The following is a 14708-nucleotide window of genomic DNA, read 5'->3' as shown; positions in this document are numbered from 1 at the left end:
ATTTTTCATTTGCAGGAACATAGAGAGGATGAACACCTTCATGCAGCACGAGACCCCTCAGCAGCAACTTAACAGTGTTTATCAATTTGCTCTTATTAAGATTTTGGTGGTTCATCAGCTGGGATTGCAGGGCATTACTTGGGATGATTTCATCTCCCGTGACTTCTTCAGCACTTCACAGGTATTATCAAAGGTTAAGCAAGAGGGTGAACCTTCTCGTCAGTATGAGCGCCATGAGACTAGTGTGTCGGTTTTCATTACATATCAGAAAGGCACCCGATTTTTGTTTGCAGCGGCAAAGCGAGCGTTATCTCCACCCGAGGTGGAAGGGGCCTCACTTCCACCATCAGCATCATAGGAATAGGGCAAAGCCAAAGAGCCAATGCAGGATGAGGGGCCTTTAGGTGAGCCATCAGGTGAACGAGAGACCGAATTCGTTCTCCTTCATGATGATGATACAAATACAGAACCGACAAGTGCACAACTTAGAGAGATCATCCAGGAGCAGCAATCAGAGATCGAAGCCTTATCCCTAGACTTGGAGAGGGCTAAGTGGAACATGAAATATCTGGAGCAGAGGAACAAACAACTGGAGGATCAGCAAGCGATCATGGAGCTACAAAACATTCGTGAGCATCGCCAAGCTGCACAAAGGAGAAGAGTTGAGCTCACGTCATTAGAGCAAGAGATTAATGAGGATCGGGAGGCCAACCTCAAGATAGTTAAAATTCACTTGGAGAGGCTATTGTAGAAGGACTAAAAGGACCATGCATTGCCGAGACACATGGCTTTCCACTACATGGCACGAAACAAAGTGTGCAAGGCCCGAATCAGGAATTTGAAGGCGAAATTGAGGAAGGCAATCAACATGAAAAAGAGGCAAAGGGAGCTCGATTGACTTTAGATATTGGCCAAAGCCTCTTTGACCCATCATAGCACTTGATAAGGAAGCTCCAGCCCAAATTTCAAGAAATTTGGGGCAATTTTGGTCACATGGCAAATTTTTGGTCACAACAAAGGTTTTTTCTCCCTATGCGTCGAACCACTGGCGCGGCGGTTAGGATTGGGAGCTCCAAATCACAAATGGTTTGTATTTTTGGATTCAGTATGAACATTCATGACTACTGGTGCTTGGAAAAGAAATTTGGGCATGATTTGAGTCTCCAGGAGGTCAAAAACACTCAAAAAATGACCTCTTTGCCCCTATTTTGACACACAGGAAGTAGTCTTGGGAGAATGAATATTTGGAGGGGAAAATGAGCACCAAATTCAAAAATTCCACTTGGGTTGGAAAGTAGATAGGCCAAGATTTCCAACAAGCACACTTGGGCACATTTTGGACTCAAGCAAGTGCCTCAAAATAGCCTCCAAAGTGGCGCGGTGCATATAAAATTGGGCGCGGCGCATATAGAGAAAAAGGCCAAAATCGCGCCCGCTTCACGAAATTTCGATTCGCAAATTTCTCCAAGTGGGCCCACTCATATACACTACCATTGTTTTCGGCACCTAAGGAAAAATTTAAAGTATTTCCACTAAAGGTTGGCTTCTATCCAAGTGGCAAAGGAAGGCAAGCAATCACCCAAGCCATTTGTCATTTTTGTAACACTGCACCTGTAACTAATCGTTGGCTTTCCACTTCCACTTTGTAATGATTAGAAAAACTCCAAAACCCTTGGTTATTCTATTTCCTGATGGCATAGTCTATTTATTGTATGCAAACCATTTGCAAAGGGTTGGCTTATAATTTCTAGGAGACTGTGGGAGAGAAACTCAGTTCTTCATTGTATTTTTTGACAGAGGATTAATGAAAGGCAGCAACTCTCTTTCATGAGATTCATGTGGTTGTGAGTGTAGAAAATGTGTCTCTTATGTTTCATATGCATTTCGTAATGTTTCACAGTTCATTTCATATTCATTTCCAGTGAAATTTTCTAAGTTAGATAAGGTAGAATTCATTTTTATTGCTCTGCCTGTGGGAAAATTTCATGTTCAGTGTTCTTCTTCTGTTGAAAAGGATTCATGTACTTATTCCCTTTTCACCCTCCTAATAAATTCCTCCATTTCACGTTATTTCAAACTAAATTGCTAGACTTTCCACCTGTCTTGCCTCACGAAGTAATCTGTTCCTTTGTATTAAATTCTCTGCTCATTGTTGTCCGTTGGTCCCATACCATCCTAGAAACTCAGTCATTCATAAAAAATTGCTTCTTGTATCCATATTTACTTACTAGCCTAAGATCAATATTTCACTATTAGTCATCTCAAACCATTCTGTTTACCTATTCGCTGAGCGTGACTCGGAGAGAACCCTCTCCTATTCTGGTAGGGCTAGCTACCAGACTGAGCATGGTTTGTGGTTACCCTGATATTTGCCTTCCTTCAACCTAAGGCAGATTTAGGTGCTAACATAGTGGCGACTCCACTGGGGATGAAATTAATCCCCTTACTTCTTGATAATTCTAAGCTTCCGGATGATAAGTTTAGGATTTGATAGGCTGAGTAAGTTGTTCATGTCCTTCTGATTTTTTCGAAAATAGCACGCTGGCTTCGAGACGATATACCAGAGCCAATCCAGATCTAGATCCTCCTCATATTTATGAAAACCCCAACTTGATTCCAAGACTCCTTCGTCAAGAGAGCACTATAACTCCCGTGTTCAAATCCCATTCATGTCCTGACATTTTTTAGTATCTTGAAGAGCTTAAGTTTGATGAGCGGTTTGAAATATCATTGTTCGAGACCAAATCCAAAAGGGTTGTTGACTATAATGTCCCCAATCCACAATTTCTTGTAGACTTGGAGATGGAAAGGGATAACCAGTCAATTGATAATTACATTATAGCTCAGCTTCAAACTCCAATTTCTAGCCCCTTACAAACTGTGCACACTCCTCCAACACCTCCAAGGCCAAATCCACCAGGAGTGAAGGCTGCCCGTTTTGCACCCCTGGTTCTGCCCCAAGTTCTAGATGATATGCCCGCAGATTATCAAAGCAAAATCTCATTTTTTGATGGAACTCCTAACAGCATTACTGCTCAGCAACATGTGGACAGGATGGCAGATTTCTATGAACTTCATGAGATCGATGCGAAGAATGTGGCAATGAGACTCTTTGTACAGACATTCGCAGGTGAAGTGAGGAAATGGTTCAGAGGTTTGCCGGCGGCACGTATCGCTACCTTGGCCGACCTACAAAGACAATTTTTAAACCGATGGGAAGTTAAAAAGAATCCTCTTCAAATTCTGGTTGAATATGAGTAAATCAAACGAAACGTTGGTGAGTCGGTCCAAGACTATTGTGTTAGATTCAATTCAGTTTATAACGAGATTCTAGATCATCTAAGGCCACCTGTGGGACTAGCCATGGTGAAGTTCTCGGATGGTTTTGATGATGACATGGCTTCTCAATTAAGAGAGCGAGAACCGGCCACAATGGAAGAAATGCAGAAGATAGCGGTCAGCGTTGAAGCGAATCTGCTGACCAAGAGAGCTAGAGAAAAGGTAGAGAAGAAGGTCACAGTAAAGGAAGAGTCTTCCTCGATGGATCAATTACTAAAGAAGGTAGAGTAGATGCTTGAAAGAGTGAAACTTGAAACCCCAGCCACAAGTTAGAAATCCTAACTTTTGTGGTTAGCAACAACCACAATATAGAATAAGAAAGAGAGATCAGCGAGCCCAAGAGCAGACAGCACAACATCCAGTACAGACACCTTTGCAGCAAATTTTTTTGCATGGACTAGAGTCAAATGAGGATGGGAATATAATAGGTGAAGAAAACCACCTCTTAACACCTGATGATTTGCCTATTTATCTCACTGAGGATGAGAAGTATGCAGAAAGTTTGGCTGTACACAAAGATGTAGATTTCATTCTAGCAAATGACACCGTCTTGGAGGAAGAATCAGATGAGTACCAAAGAGGCTATATGAATGCTCTTTTCGCCCAGCAGCAGCGATATTCACTTAGAAACAAAGATGTGCCGGTCAAACCAATTCAGAAAAGGAAGGATGTTGAGGCATCAAAGGATGATTCATCAGTTACACAAAGGAAAGGAAAGGAAGCGGTTGGTTCGGAGAGCAGCGAATCACCATCAACAGAACAATCACATTAGCAAGTTGCATCGAAAGAAAAGGAAAAGAAATAAATCTCAGTCAAAGAGGTAGAAAATATTCCCGCTTTTAATTTAAAGAATGAGATTTCTAAATTAAAGGTATCCATCCCCTTGACTGAAATAATGAGGAACAACAGTTATAGAGGGTAAGTATCCAAAATGATGAATTTGGACCCAATGTCCGACATGGTGAATGTTGAAGACAATCAACGTGAAATGATTTTTGGGCCAGCATTGAATGGTGAGTCTCCTGATAGTGATGTGCCACCCTTTTATATCAGTTTAAGGTTGCATGATTTTGTGTTACATAATGCCATGTTCGATTTCGGAGCTTCTCACAATCTCATGCCCAAGGCTGTCATGGATAAGCTTGGTCTGGACATCACCCGGAAATACCATGATCTCTATTCGTTTGATTCCAGCAGAGTATGATGTATAGGACTCATCAAAGACTTGGTTGTGAGTTTGGATCAGCTCCCAATGAAGAATGTTTTGATGGATGTTGTTGTAGCAGATATTCCTCCCAGGTTTGGCATGCTTCTTTCTAGGTCTTGGGTAGCGAAATTGAAAGGGACACTATAGCTAGACTTCTCCTATGCAACAATTCCGTTGTTTGGCCAAATGAGGAAATTGTATCGGGAACAAAAAATGAAATACAAGATCACAAGCAAGGAGAAACGAATAAATCATCCGATTAATTATGTACATACAGATTTAGACTCTTTTGTTTTGTATTCTGATAGTTTCAATGATGTCAATAGTCAGTTAGTAGAAGCAGATGATATTCCGGAAATAACAGAAAATTTCAAAGGAATTTTAAAGAAAGAAGGACAAGAACAGCAGAGCATCGTTGAGCGATCAGCTGAAAGTAATGGACAACAAGCAGACCAAGCACAGCAAACAGATTTTCAACACTTGCAAGAGGAGGAAAAAGGTTTGTGGACCATGGATTTCGATGGAGCAGTGGTAAATGATGGCGCTGGAATTGGAATTTGGGTAAGCATTCCTTTCTCCGCCCCGAACAAAGTGCCTAGTAACGTGCCGGTATGTTCTTACAAGTTGGCTTTTGATTGTTCAAACAATGAGGCTGAGTATGAAGCTCTGATTGCTGGCCTAAAGATTCTAAGAAAGTTGAATGCTAAGAGGATTTCAATATATGGCGACTCCGAATTGGTGATTAAGCAGGTCAGAGGCAAATATCAAGCAAAGCATCCTCGAATGCGGGCTTACCGTAATGCAGTCCTAGACATCCTAAAATTGTTTTCACAATACACCTTGACATGTGTGCCTCGTATACAAAATAGTAGTGCTGATGCTCTTGCTAAGGCAGCAAGTAGTTTGAAGATCCCAATGAACTCTAGTAATAAATTCGAAATCCATTTCAAGCATCATCTGACTGTCCCAGACAATCAGAGATATTGGCAAGTTTTCCAAGATGATGAGGAGATTGATGACTTTTTGCAAAACAAAGGTAAGTTCAAAGAAACCTCAATTGATGTAGAAAATGACGATGGTAAAGGTAATGGTACAGATGAGGTGCAGATCAATCAAATGGACGTGTTGCAGCTAAAGAATAAAATTATTCCTAAAGGCTTGATACCTTTAGAAGAACTCTTCGATCAAGATGATGTAACCTGCAAACCAACATTGCAGCCGACAGAGAAGGGTGTGGAAGAGGTCAATATCAGAACAGCTGCTAATCCTAAAATGGTAAAACTGTCTAAAGCATTGCCACCAAAGATTAAGGACAAATATATTAGTTTGATGTCTTCATTTGCAGATGCATTTGCTTGGGACTATTCTGACTTAAAGACATATGATACCAATATAATTCAGCACACTATACCCATCAAGCCCAATCAAAAACCATTCAGATAGAAGTTCAGAAGGACAAATCCAAAGTTGCTACCTTCTATAGAAAAGGAGATAAACAGGTTATACAAATTAGGGATCATTGTTCCCATCAGATTTTCAGATTGGATCTCTAATTTGGTGCCTGTACGAAAGAAGACAGGTGAGATTCGCTTATGCATTGATTTTAGAAATCTCAATAAAGTTTCGTTGAAAGATAATTATCCACTGCCCAAAATGGACCATATACTTCAGCAAGTAGTGGGAGCATCTCGTATGTCACTACTTGATGGTTATTCTGAATATAACCAAGTTTCTGTCCATAAAGATGACCGAGACAAGACAGTGTTCACCACTCCATAGGGAACCTTTCATTATGCTAAAATTCCTTTCGGTTTGAAGAACACAGGTGCCACCTTTCAGTGGGCAATGGACTTGGCTTTCGCAAATGAGAAGGATGTATTTTTGGTTGTGTACCTGGACGATTTGACGGTGTTTTCCAAATCTGATGAAGAGCACATGTACCATCTAAAAACTGTCTTTCAAAAGTACATAAAATATGGCTTGTCACTGAATCCGAAAAAGAGCTTGTTCGCCATGGAGGAAGGCAAACTACTCGGGCACATTATCTCAAAAGATGGCATTCGTATTGACCCAGCACATGTGCAAGCAATTCAGCAAATCGATCTGCCCCAGAATAAGAAAGAGATACAATCTTTCAATGGTAAAATGAATTTTCTGCGCTGCTTTGTACCTAATCTTGCTGAGCACCTAAGAGAGATGACAGACATGCTTAAGAAGTACAGCCAAGTGAAGTGGACGGAGGAGGTTGTAAAATCTTTCAATTTAGTCAAATTCACTCTTTCTTCAGCTCTCGTTCTAGTTAGCCCAGACTACACTCAAGATTTCATATTGTTTTCATTTGCTTTAGAGCACACTATGGCAGCTGTGTTATTGCAGAAAAGAGACGATCATGAAAGACCCATTGCATTCTTCAGTAGAGCTATAAGAGATGCAACCTTAAAATACAACATCATTGAGAAGCAAGCCCTTGCACTTGTGAAGGCATTGAAAGATTTCTGGGTATATATTCTACATTCTCAATTTTTGGCCTATGTTCCTAACACTGTTGTCAAAGATGTTTTAGTGCAGACCAATCTAGAAGGAAGACGAGGCAAATGGATTGCAGCCTTGCTGGAGTATGATGTGGAAATAAAGCCCAAAAAGCTGGTTAAAGGATAGGGATTGGCAAAGTTAATGGTCGAATCAAACTTGCATGCCTTGGACATAAATCTAATCGCTGCTATGTCCGATGAGAATGAGGAAGCATCATCAATTCAAGTATCTGAAATGTTTGCTCTCTCTCCGTGGTATTCAGATATCATATATGTGCTTAAAAATTTGTCACCATCGCCCGACATGACTAGAAACAAAGCGAGAACACTCAAGTTGAAAGCTGCCAAGTTTTGCATTCTTAATTCTGCATTGTATTGGAAAGATCACGGTGGCATTCTTTTGAATTGTTTGGTGGAAGAAGAAGCAAAGCAGGTCATGGAGGACTGCCACCAAGGAGACTGTGGTGGTCACCTTTTTTGGAAATCAACAGCAAATAAAATTCTGAGAGCAGGGTACTATTGGCCGACATTGTTCGCTGATGTAATAAGATGGTCAAGCGCTGTCATAAATGCCAGATTTTTGAAGGGAGGCAGAAATTACAGCCTTTGCCACTTAAGCCCATTGAGGTGAGTGCCCCTTTTCAGCAATGGGGATTGGATTTCTTTGGAGAAATTCATCCCGCTTCTTCCAGTCAACATAGATGGATCCTCACAGTGACATATTATTTCACGAAATGGATCGAGGCAATTCCCACCAGTTAAGCTACTGATGCGGTATTCTTTTCATTCCTTGAAAATAACATCTTGTCTCGCTTTGGTTGCCCAAATAAGTTAATCACTGATAACGCAGCAGCTTTCAAATAAAAAAGGATGGTAGAGTTTTGCCATAAATATCACATCATTTTGGGTCACTCAACTGCCTATCATCCGCAAGGTAATCGATTGGCGGAGTCTTTGAACAAATCATTGGTCAACATCATCAAGAAGCTATTGGAAATAAATAAGAAGAGCTGGCATAAGAGGTTGGTCAGTGCACTTTGGGCAGATCGGGTCAGTCGGAAGAAATCCATTGGTACGTCACCGTTTGAGCTTGTTTATGGAGTTGATATAGTATTTCCTACCTCTCTTGCTGCGCCAGTAGTCAAACTTCTTCAGGAGGCCGGCAGTGAAGAAGATCTCATGTAGAGAAGGTTGAATCAAATGGTCCACTTGCAGCAGACTAGAGAAGAAGTTTTCAAGAACGCATCCAAATTGCAGGAGAAGATCAAGAAAATTTATGACAGAAAAGCAAAGGCGGATAAATTTCAGTTGGATGATGTGGTGCTGAAGTGGGATGTAAGGAATGAGGAAAAAGGTGAGCATAGTAAGTTCGAGAATCTTTGGAAAGGTCCTTTCAAGATTGCATCATATCGAGGTCAGAATACCTTTTTTCTGAAGGAAATGAACGGGGAAGATTGTCGAGGAGGGCTGATCAATGGTCGAGTGCTCAAGCGGTACCATTTCTAAGTTATTAACGTTGCTTCCACTCTCACTGTAAATACCATTTTTATTTCAGTTTGGTTTGAGTTTGTCAAGTTATTCTTCAAGTCATTTCAATGTCAAGTTTGAGTCAATTTTTTGGTCATTTTAGTTTCATAAATGAGTCAGAGTCCTATGTTGTTTGTCGAAAAAATGACTCCATAGCCCAATGGACGAAGGCACTGTCTAGCTCTTCCAGAGATTTGCTGTTCTTGGCACCTCCACGGAGCTACCATCACCCATTGGAGCCAATGTTAGAGTCGGTCTGGTCAGTCCTCCGTCAGAGATCAAAACTCTTTATGCATTTCATTTTTAGGAGTCCCGCTCCATTCAGCCAGCTACATTCCGCTAGGAGCATGCCATAATCTGACGAAAAAGGTCATGCTAGTCATTTGCCCTCCTGTCTGGCTCCTGTTGGCCTAGGTATTTTGTCAATGATCACTAAAGTCCATGACAGTAAAGGTCTGGTCCTTTAGTGGACAAAAGTCATTTTCGATAATTAGGTCTAGGGATTAATCAATTTGGTCTTCAACCATGTCCAATAAAGCCATGTAGGCCAGATTGGGGCCCTTACAAAGTTATGATTCAAAGAGTTTCATCGTCATGTGGACAAATTTCGACTGTTCTTCAAAACACACTGTTTTGAAGAAAAAGTCAAACAGTGTGTCATTTGTGATAAAATTTTCAAAAGGTCGCCAATTGATTTCTTCAGATGCAGTCATGGTTTCCGTGGCCAAACGCCTTGTCATGCAACCCCTACAAAAAGTGCCAAAAATTTCATCATTCTAGCTAAAAATTCAAAGGGAAGAAAGAAATTCAGTGTTGCTTTAAGTCAGTGAAAAGTATCAAAAGGAAACATTAGCAAAGTGGGTTTTTGAAGAAGCAAAAATTTAACCCATGACTTCAAAGTCTTTATATAAGAATTTCCACAAGGAAACAAGGTCATTGTGAAAATCAAGGTTATTGAGAAACATAGCAAAGTGTTTGAGAGTGCAAAGCACGCGTTTGGAAGGAGTTGGAGTCGTTTTCAGGAGCGCGGCGCACACACAGAGGGGCATGGTGCACATACAGAGCACGGCGCACACAGAGCCACCCCACAATGCAAAGTTTACGAGGGCATGGCACATATAAAGAGCGTGGCGCACTGGGTTTCTCATGCGGCGCACACCCACAAAGGCCCGAAGTCGTGCCAAATTGCCTCAAGTTTCCTTTGAAACCCATCAAATCGACAGGTAGGCTCTAAATCTCGATGGCTCATGTATTTTTGTGAAGGTTATGGTGGTTCATGGCTAGATATAGTGGCAACTGAAATTCATAAAACCAACCACTAGAAAACACCAAAGCCATTGTTGCTAGGGTTGCAAAATTGTAGTGTTGATGCCAAGGCTCCTCTTTCACCTCTCATCTTTTCCCTCCTCTCCATTTTTCCCTTCCACCCTACCTCATTTTTTCCTATTACCCCTACCCTAAAATATTACCAAACTCCATTCCCTATCCCCTCCTCTTATTTGTCAACATAACACCCCAAAACCCTACCTTATCAAAACCCCAAAACCCTACCTTATCAAATCCCCAAACCCCCCTACCAGGGAAAATTTTAAGAACCCCGCCTAAATTTATAAATATAATAAATGGGTGAATCTCCATCGTATATAGGAAAAATGGAAGGCGATTTTATCAATAATATAATATGTATATATAATTTTTTGGCGAATCTCTCACCAGGCATGGCGAATATTTTACTCAATTAAAAATCTTGTAAGATCTTGGCGAGTCTTTCACTAAATAATAAAACTTTGTAAAGTCCTAGTGAATCTTAGCATAGGCTACATGCTGGTTTAATTCCCCCATTTAAATAGGCTACATTCCAGGTGAATACCATGGGTCAATACCATGTGCCATTTTTATTTTTATTAATTCTAATATTAGTGTTAATAATGGTTTTTTGCATGGTATTAATAACAATCTAGTCCATGGTATTTGTCCCATAGTATTTTGGCCATAGGTTTCACCTAAATATAGACCATTTTTTGAGTGTTCGTAAATATAAGGTGACTTATGGAGTAAATATAAAAAAAAAAAAATATTTGTTTACCATACCTCTTGTTTATTTATAATTTTATTAATTTACCATACCTCTTTTACAAATATGGTATTTGGCCCATAGGATTCACTTAAATAAAACCTCTTTCTTGAGGCTTCATAAATAGAACGAGGGTTATGGACTAAATATAAAAAGAGGTTTTATTTATTTACGATACGTCTAGTTTATTTATATTTTTATTTATTTACCATACCTTTTGAGTAAGTATAAAAAGACGTTTTATTTATTTACCATACCTCCTCTTTACTTATATTTTTATTTGTTTACACCCTTACATGTATATAAGGTGACTTATGGAGTAAATATAAAAAATGTTTTATTTATTTACCATACCTCACATTTATTTATATTTTTATTTATTTACCATACCTCTTTTATAAATATGGTATTTGACCCATAGGATTCACTTAAATAAAACCTATTCTTGAAAATGGGTTAATGGATTCACTTAAATAAAACCTATTCCTGAAAATGGGCGAATGGAAGGTTGTAAGTCCTAATTTCAAGGGCTAAATTTACTTTTTTTACCCTCTCCCTTAAAATAAGGTGGGCTACTTGAGGTGATTTGTAAAAATGTACTATGATACAAAATATTCGCCCACTAAAAATTTAAAACCCCTTAATTCCCCCAAAGGGCGAACATTTTCCCCTAAAATTATCCTTGCCCCCTACATATCCCTAAACAAAACTTCTCCCCATAACCCCTATTCCCATAATCTTATTCCCCTCCTAATACTCCCTTTTTTCATTATTCCCCTTGGTGGCAGATATCACAAACAACACCTAGTTTCACACCATCATCAAAGGGCAGCCCAAGTATAGTACACATAGCGGTCATGGCATCTGAGAATTCATCAGAGTATGAGATGGAGACACAAAGTGATTCATCCTCGGAAGAACAAGCTCCCAGGAGACATCACAAGAGTGGAAAACATGTTAGGGATGAGCCAACCACCCTCACTGAATTGCAGGCCTACCCTCTTGCCATGTCATGCTTCCAGCATCTATCATGTTTTGAGTTTTGTCAAAGAGTGGCTAATGTTCAAGTTCATCATGGGTTGGCCCGTCATTTTGTGCTTCACCTACATGGATATCACTCTATCTTGGCTGGTGTCACCTTCACACTGACACCTGAAACTGTCTCATTAGCAACCGGCATACCAAATGTTGGAGAACCATGGCACAAGAAACATAAGGTTGATCGGCAGCATTATGAGCCTTACATTAAGGCCAGTTGCTTGAGGCAGCTCACCAGAGTCTTTCCATTCAGATATTTGAAAGATGAACACGCTCTACTCATGAAGCTGATCATGAAGTACTTCAGCTGTGAGGGGAGGTTCCCTCGTCTATATGCCTATCACATCAGGTTGCTCATGCAATTTACCATGGTACGGGTGATGAACATCCCATTTTTCATTTGCAGGAACATAGAGAGGATGAACACCTTCATGCAGCACAAGACCCCTCAGCAGCAACTTAACAGTGTTTATCACTTTGCTCTTATTAAGATTTTGGTGGTTCATCAGCTGGGATTGCAGGGCATTACTTGGGATGATTTCATCTCCCGTGACTTCTTCAGCACTTCATAGGCATTATCAGAGGTTAAGCAAGAGGGTGAACCTTCTCATTGGTATGAGTGCCATGAGACTGCTAGTGTGCCGATTTTCATTACATATCAGAAACGGACCCGACGTTTGTTTGCAGCGGCAAAGCGAGTGTTATCTCCACCCGGGGTGGAAGGGGCCTCGCTTCCACCATCAGCATCATAGGAACAGGACAAAGGCAAAGAGCCAATGCAGGATGAGGGGCCTTCAGGTGAGCCATCAAGTGAACGAGAGATCGAATTCGTTCTCCTTCATGATGATGATACAGATACAGAACCGACAAGTGCACAGCTTAGAGAGATCATCCAGGAGCAACAATCAGAGATCAAAGCCTTATCCCTTGACTTGGAGAGGGTTAAGTGGAACATGAAATATCTAGAGTAGAGGAACAAACAGCTGGAGGATCAGCAAGCGATCATGGAGCTACAAAACATTCGTGAGCATTGCCAAGCTGCACAAAGGAGAAGAGTTGAGATCACGTCATTGGAGCAAGAGATTAATGAGGATCGGGAGGCCAACCTCGAGAGAGTTAACATGCACTTGGAGAGGCTTCTAGACAAGGCCGACAAGGACCATGCATTGCTGAGACACATGGCTTTCCAATACATGGCGCGAAACAAAGTGTGCAATGCCCGAATCAAGAATTTGAAGGCAAAATTGAGGAAGGCAATCAAGAAGCAAAAGAGGCAAAGGGAGCTCGATGGACTTCAGATATTGGCCGAAGCCTCTTTTTCCCATCATAACACTTGATAAGGAAGCTCCAGCCCAAATTTCAAGAAATTTGGAGCAATTTTGTTCACATGGCAAATTTTTGGTCACAACACAGGTTTTTTCTCCCAGTGGCGCGGCGCTTAGGATTGGAAGCTCCAAATCACAAAGTGTTTGCATTTTTGTATTCATCATGAAAAATTAGGACTACCAGTGCTTGGACAAGAAATTTGGGCATGATTTGAGTCTCCAGGAAGTCAAAAACACTCAAAAAATGACCTCTCTGCCCCTATTTTGACACACAGGAAGCAGTCTTGGGAGAATGAATATTTGGAGGGAAAAGGAGCACCAAATTCAGAAATTCCACTTGGGTTGGAGAGTAGACAGGCCAGGCTTTCCAACAAGCACACTTGGGCACATTTTGGACTCCTGCAGGCGCCTCAAAACAACCTCCAAACTGACACGGTGCATATAGAATTGGGCACGACACATATAGAGAAAAAGGCCAAAATCACGCCCGCTTCACGAAATTTCGATTCGCGACTTTATCCAAGTGGGCCCGATCATCTACACTACACTTTTTTCGGCACCTAAGGCAAAATTTAAAGTATTTCCACTAAAGGTTGGCTTCTATCCAAGTGGCAAAGGAAGGCGAGCAGTCACCCAAGCCATTTGTCATTTTTGTAACGCTGCACCTGTAACTAATGGTTGGCTTTCCACTTCCACTTTGTAATGATTCGAAAAACTCCCCAACTCTTGGTCGTTATATTTCCTCATGGAATAGTCTATTTATTGTATGCAAACCATTTGCAAAGGGTTGGCTTGTAATTTCTGGGAGACTGTGGGAGAGAAACTCGGTTCTTCATTGTATATTTTGACAGAGGATTAATGAAAGGCAGCGACTTTGTTTCATGAGATTCATGTGTTTGTGAGTGTAGAAAATGTGTCTCTTATGTTTCATATGCATTTCGTAATGTTTCACAGTTCATTTCATATTCATTTCCAGTGAAATTTTCTAAGTTAGATAAGGTAGAATTCATTTTTATTTCTTTGCCTGTGGGAAAATTTCATGTTCAGTGTTCTTCTTCTGTTGAAAAGGATTCATGTACTTATGCCCTTTTCACCCTCCTAAGAAATTCCTCCATTTCGCATTATTTCAAACTAAATTGCTAGACTTTCCACCTGCCTTGCCTCATGAAGTAATCTGTGCCTTTGTATTAAATTCTCTGCTCATTATTGTCCGTTGGTCCCATACCATCCCAGAAACTCAATCATTCATAAAAAATTTCTTCTTGTATCCATATTTACTTACTAGCCTAAGATCAATATTTCACTGTTATTCATCTCAGACCATTCCATTTACTTATTCGCTAAGTGTGACTCGGAGAGAGCGCTCTCTTGTTTTGGTAGGGCTAGCTACCAGACTGAGCGTGATTTGTGGTTACCCTGATATTTCCCTTCCTTCAGCCTAAGGCAGATTTAGGTGCTAACATAGTGGCGACTCCACTGGGGATGAAATTAATCCCCTTACTTCTTGATAATTCTAAGCTTCCGGATGAAATTTAGGATTTGATAGGCTGAGTAAGTTGTTCATGTTCTTCTGATTTTTTCGAAAATAGCACGTTGGCTTTAAGACGATATACCAGAGCCAATCCAGATCCGGATCCTCCTCATATTTACGAAAACCCCAACTTGAT

Source organism: Pinus tabuliformis, chromosome Q, assembly GCF_031772625.1.
Source record: "Pinus tabuliformis cultivar Carrire ecotype Pingquan chromosome Q, CPIR1, whole genome shotgun sequence".
Classification (NCBI taxonomy): Eukaryota; Viridiplantae; Streptophyta; class Pinopsida; order Pinales; family Pinaceae; genus Pinus; species Pinus tabuliformis.
Note: the sequence above shows the minus strand (reverse complement) of the source record.